At 47.2% G+C, this 26717-nt stretch overlaps 1 protein-coding gene across 7 annotated transcripts in view; it reads left to right on the top strand.

The window, feature by feature from the left end:
• The window catches only part of sigmar (Tumor necrosis factor alpha-induced protein 8-like protein sigmar), a 220724-nt gene that overhangs the window by 35825 nt on the left and 158182 nt on the right, over positions 1-26717 (top strand). For 3 of the 7 annotated variants that reach the window (XM_070103046.1, XM_070103040.1, XM_070103041.1), the window contains exon 2: positions 6722-6834. The exons of the other annotated variants lie outside the window; for them this stretch is intronic. The gene's annotated coding sequence lies outside the window, so the exon portion shown is untranslated. The remainder of the gene's footprint in view (positions 1-6721; positions 6835-26717) is intronic. 7 annotated transcript variants of the gene reach the window in all.

Here is a 26717-nt window from a genome sequence, read left to right as displayed (position 1 = left end):
GGACAACCCTCTCAGCTCTGGCATCAGTCTTGGTCAACCCTCTCAGCTCTGGCATCAGTCTTGGTCAACCCTCTCAGCTCTGGCATCAGTCTTGGTCAACCCTCTCAGCTCTGGCATCAGTCTTGGACAACTCTCTCAGCTCTGGCATCAGTCTTGGTCAACCCTCTCAGCTCTGGCATCAGTCTTGGACAACTCTCTCAGCTGTGGCATCAGTCTTGGACAACTCTCTCAGCTGTGGCATCAGTCTTGGACAACTCTCTCAGCTGTGGCATCAGTCTTGGACAACTCTCTCAGCTCTGGCATCAGTTTTGGTCAACCCTCTCAGCTCTGGCATCAGTCTTGGACAACTCTCTCAGCTCTGGCATCAGTCTTGGACAACTCTCTCAGCTGTGGCATCAGTCTTGGTCAACTCTCTCAGCTGTGGCATCAATCTTGATGTGTTCCTAGTTTCCACACAGGTTGATCATGTGTGGGCAGCAGCAGCAGCCAGGTGCTTCATGCGCGGTAATTAGATATGAGGTGTGTCGTATATAAGGTGTTGACGCAGTCATTGTTGAGGTTCATACATTATTCTACTGCTGAGTTCCTTGGATGTTATGTTCTGTATATTATGTCCGTGCTCCGTCACCTGTTTTCTTTCACCTTCCCTGATATTCATAACTTGGCACTTGGTAGGATAGATTTCCATGTGTCTAAGTATCCTTGTAGTCTAAACCTTCTTGAAGTCTTTACGTGGCTTCTCTTTTTATTCTTATTAATTTAACATAAACTTCAAGCAGTGACATATAAAACTGTTTCTGATGGAACATTGTTTTGTGTGTGAGAGGCACCTTTGCTTTTGATATACCTTTAATGAGTTTCGAGAGTGTTTCTACTGCCGGAACCCGGCCATGGGCCAGGCTCGTCTGGTGCTAGTTTGGTCAACCAGGCTGTTGCTGATGGTGGCCTGCTGGCCCACATATCCATAACAACCTGGTTGATCTGGCACCTGGTGAATATACTTCTCCAGTATCCTCTTGAAGAGTTCTACACTTGTCCCAGCCGTGTTTGATGTCTTCTGGTAAGATGTCGAATAGTCTGGGGCCACGGATGTTGATACAGTGTTCCCTTATTGTTACCACCGCACCCCTGCTTTTCACTGGGTTTACTTTGCACTTCCTCCCATATCTCTCGTTCCACTATGTTGTTATGGCAGTATGCTGATTTGGAACCAGACCCTCGAGTACCTTCCAGGTATATGTTATCGTGTAACTCACTTTCCTCCGCTCCAATGAGTACATATTCAGGAATTTAAGGCATTTCTAGTAATTTAAATGCTTTACTGGCTGTGTGGGCAGTAAACGATATGTGTGGAGGGGGGGGGAGCACTGACCCTTGTGAAACACCACTTTCCACCTGTGTCCCTCGTGATACTCCGTCTCTGACACTGTCGTCTTCCCTATACACATTCTGTATTATTATTATAATCAAGGGGAAGCGCTAAACCCGGAGGATTATACAGCGCCTGGGGGGGGGATGTGGAAGGCATTCAGGCTTAATTCGGGGAACTGGAGCACAGATCCAATTCCCTAAATCAAGAGCCCCTCACCAACATCAAGGAACCTTCCTTGAGGGGTACACATTCTGTAATGTGAGTCACTTTCCCGTTATCTCTGCTGCTCCTCTTGATGGATCAGTATCTTGTGTGATATATATTGATATACATTTTTAATAATCTAGAACTATGCAGATTATCCACTTTACTATGTTCTATTGTTTACAAAGCGACTTTTCCTTCGCTACACCATTCTTCTTGTCTTGTATTTACTAATCATTCTGCAGGTGCTTCACTGTTCTCTCTTGTGTATCTGACTTGGACAGCAGTCACGTTAAAGATACAGGTTTGATTTTTTTTTCTATTTAAATCTTGTCGTATGCAAATTAAAAGCTTTTCTTGGTGTAAGAGCCATCAATAGTTCAATATAAATTGGTTCCTGTGCTGATATGATTATGCAGACTACCACTTTTTTTTTTTACTTTAGAAAGAGTGATGGGATGAGCAGAGGTGGTGTGTGAGGCTGCCTTGAGCACCCCGCTAGCAAAGCTTAGTGAGCACCACCTTGTTCTACCACCTCGTCTAGGTCATTCCACTTCCTGGCCACCCTCAGGCTGAATAAGTATTTCCTAACTTCCCCGTGGCTCATTTGCATCTTTAACTTCCATTTGTGTTCCCTTGTCCACGATCCCTTTTATCTCGGAGTTTCTCTGTCTGCTGTATATTGTGTGTTGTTGTGGTTCTTCCCTCAAAGACTCTCTGGTTCAGTTTCGTGTTTAAAGTCGACTTTAAAACCAGTTATACTGTCAGTCTGTAGCCATTCTCTTGTTACCTAACTACGTATGGGCTTGAGTGTGGTGCTGCGTACTCTGTGGCAGGTGGTGACAGTTAGGTCGTCATGCACACCTTATTAACCTCTATACTATCAGGGTCGTCATGCACATCTTATTTAGGGAAATCGACCTGACGACACTGGAGGACAGGAGAGATAGGGGGATATGATAACGACATATGAAATACTGAGAGGAATCGACAAGGTGGACAGACACGATGTTCCAGAGATGGGACACAGCAACAGTTGGAAGTTGAAGACTCGGATGAATCACGGGGGTGTTAGGAAGTATTTCTTCGGTCACAGAGTTGTCAGGAAGTGGAATAGTCTTGAGAAGTGATGTAGTGGAGGCAGGATCCATACATAGCTTTAAGAAGACGTATGATAAAGCTCATGGAGCAGGAAGAGTGACCCAGTGGCGACTAGTGAAGTGGCGGGGCCAGGAACTATGACTCGACCCCTGCAACCACAGCTAGGTGAACACAGACAATATTCCCCTCTCCGTGGTCTTATTATTTATATTCCTCTTAAGATGGTGTTTATCTTATCAGCGTGAAAATTAATTTAAGCTTGTATAAACTAATAATATTTTGAGCGAGGTATTGTGGTGCTGGTGGTAGGGAGAGTGGTGATTGTGGTGCTGGTGGTGGTAGGGAGTGGTGATTGTGGTGGTAGTAGGGATAGTGGTGGTGGTGGTAGGGTTAGTGGTGATTGTAGTGATAGTGGTGATTGTGGTAGGGATAGTGATTGTAGTGGTGGTGGTAGGGATAGTTGTGATAGGTATAGTGGTGGTGACAGAATACAACAGTTTTTCTAGCCTCACAGCCTGGCCTGGGGACAGTTAATTGACTGTTCAAAAAGGTGGTTGCTGTTGGCGGCCCGCTGCCCTACGTAGCCATATGCTTGGTTAATCTGACACTTGGTGGAGATAGTGGAGGAGGACGAGGGAGGAGCACTTGTCAGAGTCAGTCTCTCTCTCTGCACAAGTGTTACACCTGTCAGCTCTGTGGTCATTTGCAATAAACTGTGACATACCAACAGTATTTTTAATGACACCCAGGTGGGTGGGTGGAAGGGTGAGTGGGTGGGGCCTATTAACATACTGCTGTCACACCTGTGAGCACGTTAGTGTGGGTGCACCAGTCACTGCTGGGACACACGTAGCCACCAGTCACTGCTGGGACACACGTAGCCACCAGTCACTGCTGGGACACACGTAGCCACCAGTCACTGCTGGGACACACGTGGCCACCAGTCACTGCTGGGACACACGTGGCCACCAGTCTCTGCTGGGGGACAGGTGGCCACCAGTCTCTGCTGCCACACGTAGCCACCAGTCACTGCTGCCACACCTGTCACTACACCGGAAGTGTGGATGAGTCACATAGGAAATCAAATGTGGACGGTTAATCATCTACCCTAGTGTGACTGTACCACTTGTTGTTCTGACTGGTCAAGATGCAGTGTGACTGTACCACTTGTTGTTCTGACTGGTCAAGATGCTAGTGTGACTGTACCACTTGTTGTTCTGACTGGTCAAGATGCTAGTGTGACTGTACCACTTAACTTGACAGGTGAAGGCTCAACACTCGTGGGTTCTCCCCAAGACTGTTCAACAGCCTCCCACTAAGCATAAGGGGAATTACCAATAGGCCCCTGGCTGCCTTCAAGAGGGAGCTGGACAGATACTTAGTGCCGGATCAGCCGGGCTGTGGTTCATATGTTGGACTACGTACGGCCAGCAGTAATAGCCTGGTTGATCAGGCCCTGATCCACCTGGAGGCCTGGTCAAAGACTGAGCCGTGGGGGCGTTGACCCGAGTACCAGGTTGACAATGACTGGAGAATTGTCTCCCTTTATCGACTTCAAATCCTAATCACTGGTTTGTCTGGAAAAAAATTTAAGTATTGTTCCTGGGCTGTGCAAGTTCCACTCTGCTATTTATATTCTGCGAGATAAGTTGAGAATGGAACTTACAAGAGACTTCATGGTAAAAGTTTTGCCGTGTTTATCTCGACGGAAAGTTCGTATTATTGACTGGTTAATGTCCTGTAAGCAAATAAGGTATTAGTTAAAGCACGGTACGGGTGGGGATTAAACTCGCGGCAAGGTTATTTTAAAACTCCAGGTCAGCGCGTAAGCCACTTAGTTTTTATGCATTTATTAGAGAGTACCTGGTTAATGCAGGAGTCTCCAACCTGCGGCCTACATGTGGCACTTCTAGGAGAAGAATGCGGCCCTCACATTAAATTATATTATTATAATCAAGGGGGAAGCGCTAAACCCGGAGGATTATACAGCGCCTGGGGGGGGGGGGATGTGGAAGGCATTCAGGCTTAATTCGGGGAACTGGAGCACAGATCCAATTCCCTAAATCAAGAGCCCCTCACCAACATCAAGGAACCTTCCTTGAGGGGACACAGTTTAAATGTCTGGCTTCTCCGCTTTCACTGTCTCCATTTTAAATGTCACTTCTATATTCTACTTAAGAAGTCTGCTGGGCAGGCGATAGGTTTCAGTAATATATTTGTCAGTGGAACGCCTTCCATCTGAGAAAAAAAAAAATAATGGAAAAATAAAGAAACGACTGTACGAATAATAAGCATGATGATTTTTTTGAGGATTTTGCTTGTAATAAAGTTGGTAGAATTTCCGACAATATGTAAAGTAAAAGGACACAAGTGCAACTAATGTGACATTTTATTGTGGCAACGTTTCGCTCTCCAGGAGCTTGATAAAGCTCTTGGATGCGAAACGTTGCCACAATAAAAATGTCACATTAGTTGCACTTGTGTCCTTTTACTTTACAGGATTTTACTTAAAATTTAAATATAATAAAAATGGCCTTTGGTTGTGGTGGTGTAGTTGGGCAAGAGTAGGCAAGGCCCTGGATGAATCTCTGATGTTTAAGACGATGTAAGTAATCCTGGGCGGATGGTAACAGTCCGGCGTTCTGGAATCTCCCGTACCACTTGGTTAGAGCACCACATGTAGAATAAATAAGGGCCGGTAGTAGTCGGATATGTTAATAAGTCCAATTAACAAGTGTCTTGCTCCTTTATCTGGCGTCTACCCTGGATGGCCACGCCAGGAACAGAGCTGGTAATAAAAAATAAACGGGTTACCAAATGGTTATGATAATATAACACTTAAGAACGAAAAAGAGTGGTAATTGCCAAAATCATTACTGGTAACCAGCAAATAAAAAGTAACGAACAGTAATACTCCTGGTAGCTCACCTTACCTGATCAGGAGAAGAATAGAGGTGAAGTGACGCTCCAAACTTCAACCCACACCAGGTAAAGTCAATACTACCAGGAGTAGAAATTGAAACAAATCAGACACCAGGAACTAGAGTTTCGCCCCAGCCCGCTAGAGGGGGGGAGGGTGCGCGACGTAACTCGCTAATGGTTCCTGGTTGCCTGAACAACCCTAACCCCACTTACAACCCACTTTTTCCTTACAGTATTAATATCCAAGTATTGTACATGGGTCCTATGAATACCTCTTCCGATTGACTTCAAACTCTCAGAATTAGGGTAGTTAATTTAGTGGAGAGTTGGGAGTAGTAGTGGGCCTTATGGGTACCAGTTTTTATATATAAACAAATTGGCTGAGGGACTGACCACCTCAAATAATTTTTCTCTAAGGTTGGTGGACTGATTACATCATCTTTATTTCATTACTACTGCTGTCTTCGTATTTGACTGAAGAAGCCTACTGTGACGGCGAAACGTTTCATCAGTAACGATACCAAAATGTTGCACATGTCTTAATCTTCAATTATTGAATGGCTTCTCACATCACCTTCAAAATTACAACTCTGACATTTTGTGTGTTGATAAATGAGACATTTATGTATCACTTGGGTATATTGTGGTAACGTTTTGTCAGTCAGTGGCTTCTTCAGTCCAGTACGGAGAACAGTGGAAGATGAGGTAATCAGTCCCTCAGTCTTGATAAAAGTACAGTATGTGTGTATTTTACTGTATTATGATCCAGAAAGTAATGATGATGATTGGTCATGATCATGATTAGTCATCAAAACGTTGATATAATTCTCTTGCATAAATCTACCTAGAAGATGGCTACTCCTTTCTTACCCCCCCCTCTCTCTCTCCCCCCGTCCCCTCAAGGAAGGTTCCTTGATGTTGGTGAGGGGCTCTTGATTTAGGGAATTGGATCTGTGCTCCAGTTCCCCGAATTAAGCCTGAATGCCTTCCACAATCCCCCCCCCCAGGCGCTGTATAATCCTCCGGGTTTAGCGTTTCCCCCTTGATTATAATAATAATCTCCCCCCGTGTATATATTGACAAGTGCGTTCACAACAGTAAAGTCCGACTTGGGTGTTGCAGGATTCTAGACGACGTGGCTACAAGACCGGCTGTGGTGCGGGTGGATTATTATTTTGTAAAAGGTTCGTCGTAACTACTGGCTGAGAGACTCGGCCATCCACCTCGTGTGCAAGGTAACACTTACTGTAACCTTACCTCTAGTTGATAACTCTCTTGAAGGTGTCATCATCTGTGGAACTAGCTCTTCTAGTATTGCTGCTACTGCTATTATTACCACCACTACTACTACTACCACTACTGCTGCTGCTGCTGCTACTACTACTACTAATACTGCTACTACGACTACTACCACTGCTACTACGACTACTACTACCACCACCACCACTGCTACCACCACTACTACCACCACTGCTACCACTACTACTACCACCACCACCACTGCTACCACTACTACTACCACCACCACCACTGCTGCCACTACTACCACTACTGCTACCACCACTGCTGCCACTACTACCACCACTGCTACCACTACTACTACCACCACTGCTACCACTACTACTACCACCACTGCTACCACTACTACCACCACTGCTACTACTACCACCACTGCTACCACTACTACCACCACCGTTACCACTACTACTACCACCACTACTACCACTACCGTTACCACTACTACCACCACCGTTACCACTACTACCACCACTGCTACCACTACTACTACTACCACCACTGCTACCACTACTACCACCACTGCTACCACCACTACTACTACTACCACCACTGCTACCACCACTGCTACCACCACTACTACTACTACCACCACTGCTACCACCACTGCTGCTACCACCACTACTACTACCACCACTGCTACTACCACCACTGCTACTACCACCACCACCACCACTGCTGCTGCTGCCGCCTCTGCCACTACCACCAGCAGTTCCTCAGGCCACTATCAGTCGTGTTAGTGGACATACAGCATTTTTACTCCGTATGATGTAAGAAATGCAAGATATTTTTCCCCTTGGAAAGCTTTTTATCAACTTGCCCGAGGCTGCGAGTCCCTCATTGTTTGTACTCGAGGAGAACTCCATCAGTATTAAAAGAAAAAGAGTTGATGTAATAATTTTGGCAAACAGAAAATCAACTTAAAGTGAGGGAAACATAGAAAAGGAAGAGCACTGCAGGACGCCTAATGGTCCGTACTAGGCAGGTTCTTCTCACACCCATAAAGAGATGAATAGTGGTGGAAACTGTGGTGGAAGTGGGTCTTGAAACGTCAGTACACGTATGAGACTTGAGCTACACGGCCGTGTTCCTGCATTCGTGTTTTTTCTTCATTTCCGTCACTGATTTGATCAGCATAAAATACGGTAGAGAGTTGTTGATTTTTGCCATACAGGAAATATGATCACCGCTGATTGGACGTCTCCATTGGTACAAAAATTGAACGTTGGTAAAACTGTGAAATGAAGAGTGGGGGTCCCCGCACACTGAACACTCTCCTCCCTCCTCTTGATGTGAATACATTAATGTAGGTTTCCAGTTGATGTTACTCGTTCAACTTAATATGATAGTATTTGTTGAGTGTTTATGCTCGTTGTTTTTGTTGTTTTTGTCTGTTTTGATCTTGTAGATAATTCTTTATGGCTGTGAGCACTGAGTGATTGATGCGGCCTGTGTGTTCTGTCAGTGTTACAACTTGTGTTACCTTCCAGGTGTTTTGTCAGTGTTACTACTTGTGTTACCTTCCTTCCACGTGTTCTGTCAGTGTTACAACTTGTGTTACCTTCCAGGTGTTCTGTCAGTGTTACTACTTGTGTTACCTTCCTTCCATGTGTTCCGTCAGTGTTACAACTTGTGTTACCTTCCAGGTGTTTTGTCAGTGTTACAACTTGTGTTACCTTCCTTCCATGTGTTCTGTCAGTGGTACTACTTGTGTTACCTTCCTTCCATGTGTTCTGTCAGTGTTACAACTTGTGTTACCTTCCTTCCATGTGTTCTGTCAGTGTTACAACTTGTGTTACCTTCCTTCCATGTGTTCTGTCGGTGTTACAACTTGTTACCTTCCTTCCATGTGTTCTGTCAGTGTTACAACTTGTGTTACCTTCCTTCCATGTGTTCTGTCGGTGTTACTACTTGTGTTACCTTCCTTCCATGTGTTCTGTCGGTGTTACAACTTGTTACCTTCCTTCCATGTGTTCTGTCAGTGTTACAACTTGTGTTACCTTCCTTCCATGTGTTCTGTCAGTGTTACTACTTGTGTTACCTTCCTTCCATGTGTTCTGTCAGTGTTACTACTTGTGTTACCTTCCTTCCATGTGTTCTGTCGGTGTTACAACTTGTGTTACCTTCCTTCCATGTGTTCTGTCAGTGTTACTACTTGTGTTACCTTCCTTCCATGTGTTCTGTCAGTGTTACAACTTGTTACCTTCCTTCCATGTGTTCTGTCAGTGTTACTACTTGTTACCTTCCTTCCATGTGTTCTGTCAGTGTTACAACTTGTGTTACCTTCCTTCCATGTGTTCTGTCAGTGTTACTACTTGTGTTACCTTCCTTCCATGTGTTCTGTCAGTGTTACAACTTGTGTTACCTTCCTTCCATGTGTTCTGTCGGTGTTACTACTTGTGTTACCTTCCTTCCATGTGTTCTGTCAGTGTTACAACTTGTTACCTTCCTTCCATGTGTTCTGTCGGTGTTACTACTTGTGTTACCTTCCTTCCATGTGTTCTGTCAGTGTTACAACTTGTGTTACCTTCCTTCCATGTGTTCTGTCAGTGTTACTACTTGTGTTACCTTCCTTCCATGTGTTCTGTCGGTGTTACAACTTGTGTTACCTTCCTTCCATGTGTTCTGTCAGTGTTACAACTTGTGTTACCTTCCATGTGTTCTGTCAGTGTTACTACTTGTGTTACCTTCCTTCCATGTGTTCTGTCAGTGTTACAACTTGTTACCTTCCTTCCATGTGTTCTGTCAGTGTTACTACTTGTTACCTTCCTTCCATGTGTTCTGTCAGTGTTACAACTTGTGTTACCTTCCTTCCATGTGTTCTGTCAGTGTTACTACTTGTGTTACCTTCCTTCCATGTGTTCTGTCAGTGTTACAACTTGTGTTACCTTCCTTCCATGTGTTCTGTCGGTGTTACTACTTGTGTTACCTTCCTTCCATGTGTTCTGTCAGTGTTACAACTTGTTACCTTCCTTCCATGTGTTCTGTCGGTGTTACTACTTGTGTTACCTTCCTTCCATGTGTTCTGTCAGTGTTACAACTTGTGTTACCTTCCTTCCATGTGTTCTGTCAGTGTTACTACTTGTGTTACCTTCCTTCCATGTGTTCTGTCAGTGTTACAACTTGTGTTACCTTCCTTCCATGTGTTCTGTCAGTGTTACAACTTGTGTTACCTTCCTTCCATGTGTTCTGTCAGTGTTACAACTTGTTACCTTCCTTCCACGTGTTCTGTCAGTGTTACAACTTGTGTTACCTTCCTTCCACGTGTTCTGTCAGTGTTACAACTTGTGTTACCTTCCTTCCATGTGTTCTGTCAGTGTTACTACTTGTGTTACCTTCCTTCCATGTGTTCTGTCAGTGTTACAACTTGTTACCTTCCTTCCACGTGTTCTGTCAGTGTTACAACTTGTGTTACCTTCCTTCCATGTGTTCTGTCAGTGTTACAACTTGTGTTACCTTCCTTCCATGTGTTCTGTCAGTGTTACAACTTGTGTTACCTTCCTTCCATGTGTTCTGTCAGTGTTACAACTTGTGTTACCTTCCTTCCATGTGTTCTGTCGGTGTTACAACTTGTTACCTTCCTTCCATGTGTTCTGTCAGTGTTACAACTTGTTACCTTCCTTCCATGTGTTCTGTCAGTGTTACTACTTGTGTTACCTTCCTTCCATGTGTTCTGTCGGTGTTACTACTTGTGTTACCTTCCTTCCATGTGTTCTGTCAGTGTTACAACTTGTGTTACCTTCCTTCCATGTGTTCTGTCAGTGGTACTACTTGTGTTACCTTCCTTCCATGTGTTCTGTCAGTGTTACAACTTGTGTTACCTTCCTTCCATGTGTTCTGTCAGTGTTACAACTTGTGTTACCTTCCTTCCATGTGTTCTGTCAGTGTTACTACTTGTGTTACCTTCCTTCCATGTGTTCTGTCAGTGTTACAACTTGTGTTACCTTCCTTCCATGTGTTCTGTCAGTGTTACAACTTGTGTTACCTTCCTTCCATGTGTTCTGTCAGTGGTACTACTTGTGTTACCTTCCTTCCATGTGTTCTGTCAGTGTTACAACTTGTGTTACCTTCCTTCCATGTGTTCTGTCAGTGTTACAACTTGTGTTACCTTCCTTCCACGTGTTCTGTCAGTGTTATAACTTGTGTTACCTTCCTTCCATGTGTTCTGTCAGTGTTACAACTGTTACTACTTGTGTTACCTTCCTTCCATGTGTTCTGTCAGTGTTACAACTGACATGAGCTGCCTTCCTAGGATCATTGTTGTACATGGGCTGCCTTCCTAGGATCATTGAGGTACATGGGCTGCCTTCCTAGGATCATTGTTGTACATGGGCTGCCTTCCTAGGATCATTGTTGTACATGGGCTGCCTTCCTAGGATCATTGTTGTACATGGGCTGCCTTCCTAGGATCATTGTTGTACATGGGCTGCCTTCCTAGGATCATTGTTGTACATGGGCTGCCTTCCTGGGATCATTGTTGTACATGGGCTGCCTTCCTGGGATCATTGTTGTACATGGGCTGCCTTCCTGGGATCATTGTTGTACATGGGCTGCCTTCCTGGGATCATTGTTGTACATGGGCTGCCTTCCTAGGATCATTGTTGTACATGGGCTGCCTTCCTAGGATCATTGTTGTACATGGGCTGCCTTCCTGGGATCATTGTTGTACATGGGCTGCCTTCCTAGGATTATTGTTATACATGTCCTGCCTTCCTAGGATTATTATTATACATGGGCTGCCTTCCTAGGATCATTGAGGTACATGGGCTGCATTCCTAGGATCATTGAGGTACAGTACATGGGCTGGGATCATTGTTGTACATGGGCTGCCTTCCTAGGATCATTGTTATACATGGGCTGCCTTCCTATGGGGATCATTGCCTTCCTAGGTACATGGGCTGCAGAGGGCTGCCTTCCTAGGATCATAGGATCATGATCATTGAGGTTCAGAAGGCTGCCTTTGTTGTACATGGGCTGCCTTCCTAGGATTATTATTATACATGGGCTGCCTTCCTAGGATCATTGAGGTACATGGGCTGCATTCCTAGGATCATTGTTGTACATGGGCTGCCTTCCTAGGATCATTGTTGTACATGGGCTGCCTTCCTAGGATCATTGTTGTACATGGGCTGCCTTCCTAGGATCATTGAGGTTCAGAGGGCTGCCTTCCTAGGATCATTGAGGTTCAGAGGGCTGCCTTCCTAGGATCATTGAGGTTCAGAGGGCTGCCTTCCTAGGATCATTGAGGTTCAGAGGGCTGCCTTCCTAGGATCATTGAGGTTCAGAGGGCTGCCTTCCTAGGATCATTGAGGTTCAGAGGGCTGGGGTTACAGGATACAGGGATTGTTTTTTTGTATCATGGTGGGATTGAAGCTAACTAAATTTTCTGTTCCTTTTTTTGACTTGTATTGATATTGTTCTGCATTCTCTGTTATTGATGTCTTGTATTCTGTTATTGATCTGTGTTCCTGCTATTGTACAGTATTGCTGTTATTGTCCTGTATTCTTGCTACCGATGTTCTGTATTCTTGTCATTGTTTTGTATTCCTCCTCTTTCTACCTTCTCGAACCTTCCTCTCTCCTCTCACCCTCTTCTATCCTCTACCTTCTCTCACCCTCTTCTATCCTCTACCTTCTCTCACCTTCCTCTCTCCTCTACCTTCTCTCACCCTCCTCTATCCTCTACCTTCTCTCACCTTCCTCTCTCCTCTACCTTCTCTCACCTTCCTCTATCCTCTACCTTCTCTCACCTTCCTCTATCCTCTACCTTCTCTCACCTTCCTCTCTCCTCTACCTTCTCTCACCTTCCTCTCTCCTCTACCTTCTCTCACCTTCCTCTCTCCTCTACCTTCTCTCACCTTCCTCTCTCCTCTACCTTCTCTCACCTTCCTCTCTCCTCTACCTTCTCTCACCTTCCTCTCTCCTCTACCTTCTCTCACCCTCCTCTCTCCTCTACCTTCTCTCACCTTCCTCTCTCCTCTACCTTCTCTCACCTTCCTCTCTCCTCTACCTTCTCTCACCTTCCTCTCTCCTCTACCTTCTCTCACCTTCCTCTCTCCTCTACCTTCTCTCACCCTCCTCTCTCCTCTACCTTCTCTCACCTTCCTCTCTCCTCTACCTTCTCTCACCTTCCTCTCTCCTCTACCTTCTCTCACCCTCCTCTCTCCTCTACCTTCTCTCACCCTCCTCTCTCCTCTACCTTCTCTCACCCTCCTCTCTCCTCTACCTTCTCTCACCTTCCTCTCTCCTCTACCTTCTCTCACCCTCCTCTCTCCTCTACCTTCTCTCACCCTCCTCTCTCCTCTACCTTCTCTCACCTTCCTCTCTCCTCTACCTTCTCTCACCTTCCTCTCTCCTCTACCTTCTCTCACCTTCCTCTCTCCTCTACCTTCTCTCACCTTCCTCTCTCCTCTACCTTCTCTCACCTTCCTCTCTCCTCTATCTTCTCTCACCTTCCTCTCTCCTCTACCTTCTCTCACCTTCCTCTCTCCTCTACCTTCTCTCACCTTCCTCTCTCCTCTACCTTCTCTCACCTTCCTCTCTCCTCTACCTTCTCTCACCTTCCTCTCTCCTCTATCTTCTCTCACCCTCCTCTCTCCTCTACCTTCTCTCACCCTCCTCTCTCCTCTACCTTCTCTCACCTTCCTCTCTCCTCTATCTTCTCTCACCTTCCTCTCTCCTCTACCTTCTCTCACCCTCCTCTCTCCTCTACCTTCTCTCACCTTCCTCTCTCCTCTACCTTCTCTCACCTTCCTCTCTCCTCTACCTTCTCTCACCCTCCTCTCTCCTCTACCTTCTCTCACCTTCCTCTCTCCTCTACCTTCTCTCACCTTCCTCTCTCCTCTACCTTCTCTCACCCTCCTCTCTCCTCTACCTTCTCTCACCTTCCTCTCTCCTCTACCTTCTCTCACCTTCCTCTCTCCTCTACCTTCTCTCACCTTCCTCTCTCCTCTACCTTCTCTCACCCTCCTCTCTCCTCTACCTTCTCTCACCCTCCTCTCTCCTCTACCTTCTCTCACCGTCCTCTCTCCTCTACCTTCTCTCACCTTCCTCTCTCCTCTACCTTCTCTCACCTTCCTCTCTCCTCTACCTTCTCTCACCCTCCTCTATCCTCTATCTTCTCTCACCCTCCTCTCTCCTCTACCTTATCTCACCCTCCTCCTCTCTCTTCTCTACCTCTCTCTCTACCTTCTCTCCCTCCTCTCTCCTCTATCTTCTCTCACCCTCCTCTATCCTCTACCTTCTCTCACCTTCCTCTCTCCTCTACCTTCTCTCAGCTTCCTCTCTCCTCTACCTTCTCTCACCCTCCTCTCTCCTCTACCTTCTCTCACCTTCCTCTCTCCTCTATCTTCTCTCACCCTCCTCTATCCTCTACCTTCTCTCACCTTCCTCTCTCCTCTACCTTCTCTCACCTTCCTCTCTCCTCTACCTTCTCTCACCCTCCTCTCTCCTCTACCTTCTCTCACCTTCCTCTCTCCACTATCTACTCTCACCCTCCACTATCCTCTACCTTCTCTCACCTTCCTCTCTCCTCTACCTTCTCTCACCCTCCTCTATCCTCTATCTTCTCTCACCCTCCTCTCTCCTCTACCTTCTCTCACCCTCCTCTCTCCTCTACCTTCTCTCACCCTCCTCTCTCCTCTACCTTCTCTCACCTTCCTCTCTCCTCTACCTTCTCTCACCTTCCTCTCTCCTCTACCTTCTCTCACCTTCCTCTCTCCTCTACCTTCTCTCACCTTCCTCTCTCCTCTACCTTCTCTCACCCTCCTCTCTCTACCTTCTCTCACCTTCCTCTCTCCTCTACCTTCTCTCACCTTCCTCTCTCCTCTACCTTCTCTCACCTTCCTCTCTCCTCTACCTTCTCTCACCTTCCTCTCTCCTCTACCTTCTCTCACCTTCCTCTCTCCTCTACCTTCTCTCACCTTCCTCTCTCCTCTACCTTCTCTCACCATCCTCTCTCCTCTACCTTCCTTCTCTCACCTTCTCTCACCTTCCTCTCTCCTCTACCTTCTCTCACCTTCCTCTCTCCTCACCTTCCTCACCTTCTCTCACCTTCCTCTCTCCTCTACCTTCTCTCACCCTCCTCTCTCCTCTACCTTCTCTCACCCTCCTCTCTCCTCTACCTTCTCTCACCCTCCTCTCTCCTCTACCTTCTCTCACCCTCCTCTCTCCTCTGTCATCTTTGTCTCGGTTATCTTACTCTTCCTGGTGCCTCTATCTTTCCCTGGCTTCCTCCTCCCTACTTTTAGGTCAGGAAATATATCAGAATTATAACAGATACAGAGATCGTTGACGGTCCTCGTAGAACCAGTAAAGCATTTAAATTACTAGGAACGTCTTAATGTCTTAAATATGTACTCATAGGAGCGGAGGACAGAGATCATTGATAATATATAGTATAAAACTTGACTCGTGTCATTACAAAATCGTAATGACACGATTGCAAAGAAACCATACCACGGGCGGGGCTTGAACCCGCGGTCAGAGCCGTAAAACTCCAGACCGTCGCGTTAGCCACTGGGCCAGCTGGCTACAATAAGATTCACCCAACTAGGTGTATTTCTACACCATAGGAAGGTTAACATAGGCACCAATGTGACCACAAATGCAAGTTTTTAAAGACGAATCTCCCGCCAGTGTGGCTGTGACGGTCACACTGGCGGGAGATACCTACAAATTATTAAAAAACAATATTATTTAAGAGAGATGTGGTCAACACTAAGACATTAAAAGAAGTGTTATTGGTTTCTTCTTGAGAGCTGACGATGAATTACACATGTGCAACATCTGGGTATCTTTATTTGTAGACGTTTCACCATCCAGTGGCTTTATCAATACAAAGACATAATGTGAAGACTGTGGAATCATATTCAAAAGATGAGGTAATCAGTCCCTCAGCCTTGGAGTTTGTGAAGAGCATATCAGCCTTGAAGAACCTTACCCCTCAAGGGAGGTTCCTTGACGCTGGTGAGCGGCTCTTGATCTAGGCAATTGGATTTGTGCTCCAGTTCCCTGAATTGAGCCTGAATACCTTCCATCCCCCCCACAGGCACTGTGTAATCCTACGGGTTTGGCGCTCCTCCATGATTATAATAATATCCAGCCTTTGTTTCCTTAAAGAATGTACCTACTTAACGCAAGGGATTACAGACTCAAGGCACAAGCTATAACAAAGAAATCCTCCTTGGAACAGTCCTCTAAACAGGTCATAGTGCTCCCATGTGGTGATGTTGACAAGAAAACTCTCCAGGTACTTGCTAAAAGCAAGTTCCTCTCACAGCCCTCACTATGAACGCAGCCACACACCTCTAACTTGCACAGTAGGCGTCTACATCATCCCTTGTGGATACTGTCCCAAGAAATATGTAGGGTCCAGGAACAGAGAGAGAGGACTTAATTAAGGTACGCCTGTGTCTTCCACAGGGACTCCACGGGACATTTGATAGAATTAAAATGAGACACAGCTCGTCCTCACCTAACAAGATCTTAGACGCCGACGATGTTTAGAAGCTTCGCTAATCGTCACCACTTACACCTTAGAACCAAATGCTGGAAGTTACAAATTTTCGAGAAACATTATCATACATGATAGTCAACCAGGCGGAGCACCACCTGACAACACTGCAGCACATGACCACATTGTCTGACCCATCTAAATCCGTCTCGTTCTTTCCTTTCTCCTTCATTTCTCCCTGCCTCACCCCTTCCTTTCTCCCTGCCTCACCCCTTCCTTTCTCCCTGCCTCACCCCTTCCTTTCTCCCTGCCTCACCCCTTCCTTTCTCCCTGCCTCACCCTTTCCGTTCTCCCTACCTCGTTCTTTCCTTTCTCCCTGCCTCACCCCTTCCTTTCTCCCTGTCTGACCCCTTTCTCCCTGTCTGACCCCTTCCTTTCTCCCTGTCTGGCCCCTTCCTTTCTCCCTGTCTGGCCCCTTCCTTTCTCCCTGTCTGGCCCCTTCCTTTCTCCCTGCCTCGCCCCTTCCGTTCTCCCTGCCTCGTTCCTTCCTTTCTCCCTGCCTCACCTCTTCCTTTCTCCCTGTCTGGCCCCTTCCTTTCTCCCTGCCTCGCCCCTTTTTCCTTCCTCCCTCCCTCCCACCCTACTTCTCCCTTTCCTTCCTCCCGCCTTGCCTCGCCCCTTCCTCCTCCCTTGCCTCGCCCCTTCCTTTCTCCCTCCCTCTGTCCCTACCTACCTACCTTCCTTCATCCCACTGGACTGTAACAAAGAAGGTCTTAAGGACGCTGAGCGAGGATGCAAACCACACTCCACCTAAATTTTACAGACAGTCAGCCAGTCAGCCAGCCAGGGCAGCCAGTCGGCCAGCCAGGGTAGCCAGTCAACCAGCTAGGGCAGTCAGCCAACCAGGGAAGCCAGTCAAAAATAATGTAAGGGACCTGGGAGTAGTAATGTCTGAGGATCTCACTTTCAAGGATCACAACAGTGCCACGATCGCACGTGCAAAGAAAATGATAGGATGGATAATGAGAACTTTCAAAACGAGAGATGCCAAGCCCATGATGATCCTTTTCAAATCACTTGTTCTCTCTAGGCTGGAATACTGCTGTACATTAACATCTCCATTCAAAGCAGGTGAAATCGCAGATCTAGAGAGTGTACAGAGATCCTTTACTGCACGTATAAGTTCTGTCAAGCACCTTAACTACTGGGAACGCTTGGAAGCACTTGACTTGTACTCGTTGGAACGCAGGAGGGAGAGATATATCATAATCTACACTTGGAAAATCTTGGAAGGAATGGTCCCAAATCTGCACACAGAAATCACTCCCTACGAAAGTAAAAGACTGGGCAGGCGATGCAAAATGCCCCCAATAAAAAGTAGGGGCGCCATTGGTACACTAAGGGAAAACACCATAAGTGTCCGGGGCCCAAAACTGTTCAACAGCCTCCCATCAAGCATTAGGGGAATTGCCAATAAACCCCTGGCTGCCTTCAAGAGAGAGCTGGACAGATACCTAAAGTCAGTGCCGGATCAGCCGGGCTGTGGCTCGTACGTTGGACTGCGTGCGGCCAGCAGTAACAGCCTAGTTGATCAGGCCCTGATCCATCGGGAGGCCTGGTCATGGACCGGGCCGCGGGGGCGTTGATCCCCGGAATAACCTCCAGGTAACCAGCCAGAGCAGCCAGCCAGCCAGCCAGCCAGTCAGCCAGCCAGGCATCTTGTAAAGACTTTAGAGAAACGCGACTAAAGTGAAGTCAGACATACAACAGGGAAGATAGAAAAATAAATATTAATTTTTAACAGTGAGATCACAAATAGTGTTGGTAAACAAAACAACGTCAAGTCTCGAGGTAGTGAGAATGTTGAGTGTGTCAAGACTGTCTACTAGTATCTTCACTGCTGTTTATCCTTGTACAAGACGTAGGTAACAACACTAACCATTGTAGTGAATAAAGACGTAGATAACACTAACCATTGTAGTGAATCATTCTTAAAGACGTAGATAACACTGACTACTGTAGTGTATAATTCTTACAGACGTAAATAACACTAATTACTACATAGTATCGTTCTTACAGACGTAGATAATAATACTAACCACTGCGTTGTATCATAAAGACGTAGAGAACACTGACTACTACAGTGTATCATTCTTATACCGAGGCTAAAATAAGTACGAGTCACTCCAGTAGATGGCAGCAAAATTACAAGCAGATTACAGCAATTATCAACGAAGTCGTACAGTGGATACATGAAAACAAGAAATGTATAATTAACCCCGAGGCCAGAGGGTAGAAAAACAATGGGAAATCATTAAAGATATAACATTGAAAGACACGGGCGCTGTGGGTACAATTAGAGATCACTGTGTCAACATGCTGGGTCCAAGACTTCAATACCATCAGTAGACACCAGAAATATTTCCGTAACCAAGATGAGAATTTTCATGGTAAAGCTGGACAGCTTTCTACTACCATCCAGGTTGCGTGGGCCTGCGAGCCGCTAGCACAGACAGCCTGGTTGACCAGGTGGTCAGCAAGGAAGCCTGACCTCAGGTCAGGCTTCTGGAGTAGAATCCTTGAAGTTTGTGGAAATAAATGGTATAAAATACCGACGCGATGGAAATATAAACACACATGCAGTAGGTACGCGAGTATATATACTGGCGTACCTTCCACCCCAGGTAGATCTGTTTGTGACTTGAAAAAGCCCACTGTGTGGGCGAAACGTTGTCAATAAAGGATCACATTATACTGCGTATGTGTTTATATTTCCTTGAAGGTTGTCATTGGTATAGCCTTGGAGGCCAGGCATGGATAGCCTTGGAGGCCAGGCATGGATAGCCTTGGAGGCCAGGCATGGATAGCCTTGGAGGCCAGACATGGATAGCCTTGGAGGCCAGACATGGATAGCCTTGGAGGCCAGGCATGGATAGCCTTGGAGGCCAGACATGGATAGCCTTGGAGGCCAGACATGGATAGCCTTGGAGGCCAGGCATGGATAGCCTTGGAGGCCAGGCATGGATAGCCTTGGAGGCCAGACATGGATAGCCTTGGAGGCCAGACATGGATAGCCTTGGAGGCCAGGCATGGATAGCCTTGGAGGCCAGGCATGGATAGCCTTGGAGGCCAGGCATGGATAGCCTTGGAGGCCAGACATGGATAGCCTTGGAGGCCAGGCATGGATAGCCTTGGAGGCCAGACATGGATAGCCTTGGAGGCCAGGCATGGATAGCCTTGGAGGCCAGACATGGATAGCCTTGGAGGCCAGGCATGGATAGCCTTGGAGGCCAGGCAGGGATAGCCTTGGAGGCCAGACATGGATAGCCTTGGAGGCCAGACATGGATAGCCTTGGAGGCCAGGCATGGATAGCCTTGGAGGCCAGGCATGGATAGCCTTGGAGGCCAGGCATGGATAGCCTTGGAGGCCAGGCATGGATAGCCTTGGAGGCCAGGCATGGATAGCCTTGGAGGCCAGGCATGGATAGCCTTGGAGGCCAGGCATGGATAGCCTTGGAGGCCAGGCATGGATAGCCTTGGAGGCCAGGCATGGATAGCCTTGGAGGCCAGGCATGGATAGCCTTGGAGGCCAGGCATGGATAGCCTTGGAGGCCAGGCATGGATAGCCTTGGAGGCCAGGCATGGATAGCCTTGGAGGCCAGGCATGGATAGCCTTGGAGGCCAGGCATGGATAGCCTTGGAGGCCAGGCATGGATAGCCTTGGAGGCCAGGCATGGATAGCCTTGGAGGCCAGGCATGGATAGCCTTGGAGGCCAGGCATGGATAGCCTTGGAGGCCAGGCATGGATAGCCTTGGAGGCCAGGCATGGATAGCCTTGGAGGCCAGGCATGGATAGCCTTGGAGGCCAGGCATGGATAGCCTTGGAGGCCAGGCATGGATAGCCTTGGAGGCCAGGCATGGATAGCCTTGGAGGCCAGGCATGGATAGCCTTGGAGGCCAGGCATGGATAGCCTTGGAGGCCAGGCATGGATAGCCTTGGAGGCCAGGCATGGATAGCCTTGGAGGCCAGGCATGGATAGCCTTGGAGGCCAGGCATGGATAGCCTTGGAGGCCAGGCATGGATAGCCTTGGAGGCCAGGATGGATAGCCTTGGAGGCCAGGCATGGATAGCCTTGGCATGGATAGCCTTGGAGGCCAGGCATGGATAGCCTTGGAGGCCAGGCATGGATAGCCTTGGAGGGCATGGATAGCCTTGGAGGCCAGGCATGGATAGCCTTGGAGGCCAGGCATGGATAGCCTTGGAGGCCAGGCATGGATAGCCTTGGAGGCCAGGCATGGATAGCCTTGGAGGCCAGGCATGGATAGCCTTGGAGGCCAGGCATGGATAGCCTTGGAGGCCAGGCATGGATAGCCTTGGAGGCCAGGCATGGATAGCCTTGGAGGCCAGGCATGGATAGCCTTGGAGGCCAGGCATGGATAGCCTTGGAGGCCAGGCATGGATAGCCTTGGAGGCCAGGCATGGATAGCCTTGGAGGCCAGGCATGGATAGCCTTGGAGGCCAGGCATGGATAGCCTTGGAGGCCAGGCATGGATAGCCTTGGAGGCCAGGCATGGATAGCCTTGGAGGCCAGGCATGGATAGCCTTGGAGGCCAGGCATGGATAGCCATGGAGGCCAGGCATAGATAGCCTTGGAGGCCAGGCATGGATAGGATTGGAAGCCAGGCATGGATAGCCTTGGAGGCCAGGCATGGATATCCTTGGAAGCCAGGCATGGATATCCTTGGAAGCCAGGCATGGATATCCTTGGAAGTCAGGCATGGATATCCTTGGAAGCCAGGCATGGATAGCCATGGAGGCCAGGCAGAGATAGCCTTGGAGGTCAGGCAGAGATAGCCTTGGAGGCCAGGCGGAGATAGCCTTGGAAGCCAGGCGGAGATAGCCTTGGAGGCCAGACAGAAATAGCCATGGAGGCCAGACAGAAATAGCCATGGAGGCCAGACAGAAATAGCCATGGAGGCCAGACAGAAATAGCCATGGAGGCCAGACAGAAATAGCCATGGAGGCCAGACAGAAATAGCCATGGAGGCCAGACAGAAATAGCCATGGAGGCCAGACAGAAATAGCCATGGAGGCCAGACAGAAATAGCCATGGAGGCCAGACAGAAATAGCCATGGAGGCCAGACAGAAATAGCCATGGAGGCCAGACAGAAATAGCCATGGAGGCCAGACAGAAATAGCCATGGAGGCCAGACAGAAATAGCCATGGAGGCCAGACAGAAATAGCCATGGAGGCCAGACAGAAATAGCCATGGAGGCCAGATAGTAACCTAAGAAAGACAGTGAGAGCCAGGGAGGACGGACAGAGATCGAGCCAGGGAGGACGGACAGAGATCGAGCCAGGGAGGACGGACAGAGATCGAGCCAGGGAGGACGGACAGAGATCGAGCCAGGGAGGACGGACAGAGATCGAGCCAGGGAGGACGGACAGAGATCGAGCCAGGGAGGACGGACAGAGATCGAGCCAGGGAGGACGGACAGAGATCGAGCCAGGGAGGACGGACAGAGATCGAGCCAGGGAGGACGGACAGAGATCGAGCCAGGGAGGACGGGCAGAGATCGAGCCACGGACAGAGATCGACAGGGAGGACGGGCAGAGATCGAGCCAGGGAGGACGGACAGAGAGCGAGCCAGGGAGGACGGACAGAGATCGAGCCCGGGAGGACGGGCAGAGAGCGAGCCAGGGAGGACGGACAGAGATCGAGCCAGGGAGGACGGACAGAGATCGAGCCAGGGAGGACGGACAGAGATCGAGCCAGGGAGGACGGGCAGAGATCGAGCCAGGGAGGACGGGCAGAGATCGAGCCAGGGAGGACGGGCAGAGATCGAGCCAGGGAGGACGGGCAGAGATCGAGCCAGGGAGGACGGGCAGAGATCGAGCCAGGGAGGACGGGCAGAGATCGAGCCAGGGAGGACGGGCAGAGATCGAGCCAGGGAGGACGGGCAGAGATCGAGCCAGGGAGGACGGGCAGAGATCGAGCCAGGGAGGACGGGCAGAGATCGAGCCAGGGAGGACGGGCAGAGATCGAGCCAGGGAGGACGGACAGAGATCGAGCCAGGGAGGACGGACAGAGAGCGAGCCAGGGAGGACGGACAGAGAGCGAGCCAGGGTGGACGGACAGAGATCGAGCCAGGGAGGACGGACAGAGATCGAGCCAGGGAGGACGGACAGAGATAGAGCCAGGGAGGACGGACAGAGAGCGAGCCAGGGAGGACGGACAGAGAGCGAGCCAGGGAGGACGGACAGAGAGCGAGCCAGGGAGGACGGACAGAGAGCGAGCCAGGGAGGACGGACAGAGAGCGAGCCAGGGAGGACGGACAGAGAGCGAGCCAGGGAGGACGGACAGAGAGCGAGCCAGGGAGGACGGACAGAGAGCCATTAAAGACAGCTTCAGTAAAGCATATTAAGACATAAGGTCAGACAAGACGTCACATGATCTAAAATAGTGAAAATCTTGAGGAAACTCGTGAAGACTCAAGGTTGTTAGTACAAGTATCATGTTACACCGAGTTAACACTGTAACACTTGTTACACTGAGTTAACACTGTAGTACTTGTGTTACACTGAGTTAACACTGTAGTACTTGTGTTACACTGAGTTAACACTGTAGTACTTGTGTTACACTGAGTTAACACTGTAGTACTTGTGTTACACTGAGTTAACACTGTAGTACTTGTGTTACACTGAGTTAACACTGTAGTACTTGTGTTACACTGAGTTAACACTGTAGTACTTGTGTTACACTGAGTTAACACTGTAGTACTTGTGTTACACTGAGTTAACACTGTAGTACTTGTGTTACACTGAGTTAACACTGTAGTACTTGTGTTACACTGAGTTAACACTGTAGTACTTGTGTTACACTGAGTTAACACTGTAGTACTTGTGTTACACTGAGTTAACACTGTAGTACTTGTGTTACACTGAGTTAACACTGTAGTACTTGTGTTACACTGAGTTAACACTGTAGTACTTGTGTTACACTGAGTTAACACTGTAGTACTTGTGTTACACTGAGTTAACACTGTAGTACTTGTGTTACACTGAGTTAACACTGTAGTACTTGTGTTACACTGAGTTAACACTGTAGTACTTGTGTTACACTGAGTTAACACTGTAGTACTTGTGTTACACTGAGTTAACACTGTAGTACTTGTGTTACACTGAGTTAACACTGTAGTACTTGTGTTACACTGAGTTAACACTGTAGTACTTGTGTTACACTGAGTTAACACTGTAGTACTTGTGTTACACTGAGTTAACACTGTAACACTTGTGTTACACTGAGTTAACACTGTAGTACTTGTGTTACACTGAGTTAACACTGTAACACTTGTGTTACACTGAGTTAACACTGTAGTACTTGTGTTACACTTAGTTAACACTGTAGTACTTGTGTTACACTTAGTTAACACTGTAGTACTTGTGTTACACTTAGTTAACACTGTAGTACTTGTGTTACACTGAGTTAACACTGTAGTACTTGTGTTACACTGAGTTAACACTGTAGTACTTGTGTTACACTGAGTTAACACTGTAGTACTTGTGTTACACTGAGTTAACACTGTAACACTTGTGTTACACTGAGTTAACACTGTAACACTTGTGTTACACTGAGTTAACACTGTAACACTTGTGTTACACTGAGTTAACACTGTAACACTTGTGTTACACTGAGTTAACACTGTAACACTTGTGTTACTGAGTTAACACTGTAACACTTGTGTTACACTGAGTCCTGACTGACACTTGTGTTACACTGAGTCCTGACTGACACTTGTGTTACACTGAGTCCTGACTGACACTTGTGTTACACTGAGTCCTGACTGACACTTGTGTTACACTGAGTCCTGACTGACACTTGTGTTACACTGAGTCCTGACTGACACTTGTGTTACACTGAGTTAACACTGTAACACTTGTGTTAACACTTGTTACACTGAGTTAACACTGTAACACTTGTGTTAACACTTGTTACACTGAGGTAACACTGTAACACTTGTGTTAGCACTTGTTACACTGAGATAACACTGTAACATTTGTTACACTGAGGTAACATTTTAGTACTTGTTATCCTGCCTCAGTTCATTCATAACCTGGGAGATATCCTTCCTCAGCTTCTCAAGCTTAGAGGTGTTATTTCAGCTTCTCAAGCTTAGAGCTTTGCCTCATCTCAGTCACAAGCTGGTGTTATCCTTCCTCAGCTTCTCAAGCTTAGAGGTGTTACCTCAGCTTATCTCTCAGCTAACATTCTCTCTGGTCATCCTTCTTCAGCTTCTCAAGATTAGAGGTGTTAGCTCAGCTTCTCTCTCAGCTGATATTCTCTCTGGTCATCCTTCTTCAGCTTCTCAAGATTAGAGGTGTTAGCTCAGCTTATCTCTCAGCTAATATTCTCTCTGGTCATCCTTCTTCAGCTTCTCAAGATTAGAGGTGTTAGCTCAGCTTATCTCTCAGCTAATATTCTCTCTGGTCATCCTTCTTCAGCTTCTCAAGATTAGAGGTGTTACTTTAGCTTATCTCTCAGCTAATATTCTCTCTGGTCATCCTTCTTCAGCTTCTCAAGATTAGAGGTGTTAGCTCAGCTTATCTCTCAGCTAATATTCTCTCTGGTCATCCTTCTTCAGCTTCTCAAGATTAGAGGTGTTAGCTCAGCTTATCTCTCAGCTAATATTCTCTCTGGTCATCCTTCTTCAGCTTCTCAAGATTAGAGGTGTTACTTTAGCTTATCTCTCAGCTAATATTCTCTCTGGTCATGGGTCATATAGTTGCGACAGCAACGTTTTTCCTCGGTAATTATTGCAGTACTTATCCTTTTAGCTTTAGTTAAACATATTGTAGAAAAGTAAATGAAGAGTTTAGGTAGATGGTATGGTTAAGTTTACGTCTTTATTGATAAGTGAGGCTGGTGGTGTATCTGGCTAGTTGAGACGCCGGGCTAAGACTCCACACCTCCAGCTATGTGTACGTGAGTGTATACACATTCATTATCTATGTCTCTCTCTCCCTTTCTTTGTCTCTCTCTCCCTTTCTTTGTCTCTCTCCCTTTCTTTGTCTCTCTCCCTTTCTTTGTCTCTCTCCCTTTCTTTGTCTCTCTCCCTTTCTTTGTCTCTCTCTTTGTCTCTCTCTCTTTGTCTCTTCCTTTCTCTGTCTCTTCATTTCTCTCTTTCTCTCACTCCCTTTCTCCCTCTCTCTCTCTCCCACCCTTCCCCATGTAATTACCTATTTGTGGTTGGAGGGGTTGTTTCACAGCTCCTGGCCCTGTGTGTGTGCGCTTATAACTGTACTTGTACATAGTTATGTTTACCTGTATAATGACCAGTAAGTGTGTTGAGTGTTGACACTAAACACTGACAGTGAGTGTGCGTGCCTTCGTGCGCAGCAAGAACTTAACCTATCTTTAATTATGGGTTGGACGAGTGGGTGTAAGTTGAACCTGCCTTGCATGGGCCACTATTCTTGTTGCAGTCTTAATTCATTCTTCTGTTCTTGTTTGTGTGTATTCCTAAACACATTAAACACAAGATTAGTGAGAGAGAGAGAGAGAATCAGAAAGAAGGAAGGGAGATACGTGGAGGAAGGGAGGAGGAAGAAGAGCTGAGAGATCAACCAGGCTGTGATGGATGTGTGGGCCAGCCGGCCGCCAGAAACAACATGCCTGGGTGACCAGGACAGCAGCAGACGAGCCTGGCCCAGGACCGGGCTGCGGAAGTACGTAAACTCTCGAAATTCATCGAAAGTACATCCGAAGTATCAAGGTATACTAAGATGTATCGATGTACCCACAACAGCCTGTTGAAACACTAGTACATATTTTTTACTGTTGGTTGAGGAGGGGGCATCAGAAGTGTATGGAAATTTATGTTCAGCTGCCCCGGGAATCTAACTCTGGATCCCTTGGCTGTGAGCCGGGTATTTCTCAGCTGTGAAACAGCTCAGAATAAGAGGGCATTAATTTTTTTTTAAATTGAGTTCACTTATGGTGTGTTGCTGCCCTATTCTGAATTATAATGACTTGTTATATATAGTGGTTGTATTGATGTGTCGTCCATTGAAGACACTGCAAGACTCCAGGCGGACATCAACCAAATCTTTCAATGGGCCGCAGAAAACAATGTGAAGTTCTATGATGAGAAATTTCAGTTATTCTGATATGGAAAACGTGAGGAAATTAAAACTATATCGGAGTATAAAACAAATTCCACCTACATAATAGAGCGAAAAACTAATGTAAAAGACCTAGGAGTGATAATGTTAGGGGATCTCACCTTCAAAGACCACAATGTATCAATCGCATCTGCTAGAAAAATGATAGGATGGATAATGAGTGTCAGTAGTACTGTGTACCGT

Source organism: Cherax quadricarinatus, chromosome 84, assembly GCF_038502225.1.
Source record: "Cherax quadricarinatus isolate ZL_2023a chromosome 84, ASM3850222v1, whole genome shotgun sequence".
Classification (NCBI taxonomy): domain Eukaryota; kingdom Metazoa; phylum Arthropoda; class Malacostraca; order Decapoda; family Parastacidae; genus Cherax; species Cherax quadricarinatus.
Note: the sequence above shows the minus strand (reverse complement) of the source record. Positions and strands in the feature narration are given on the sequence as shown.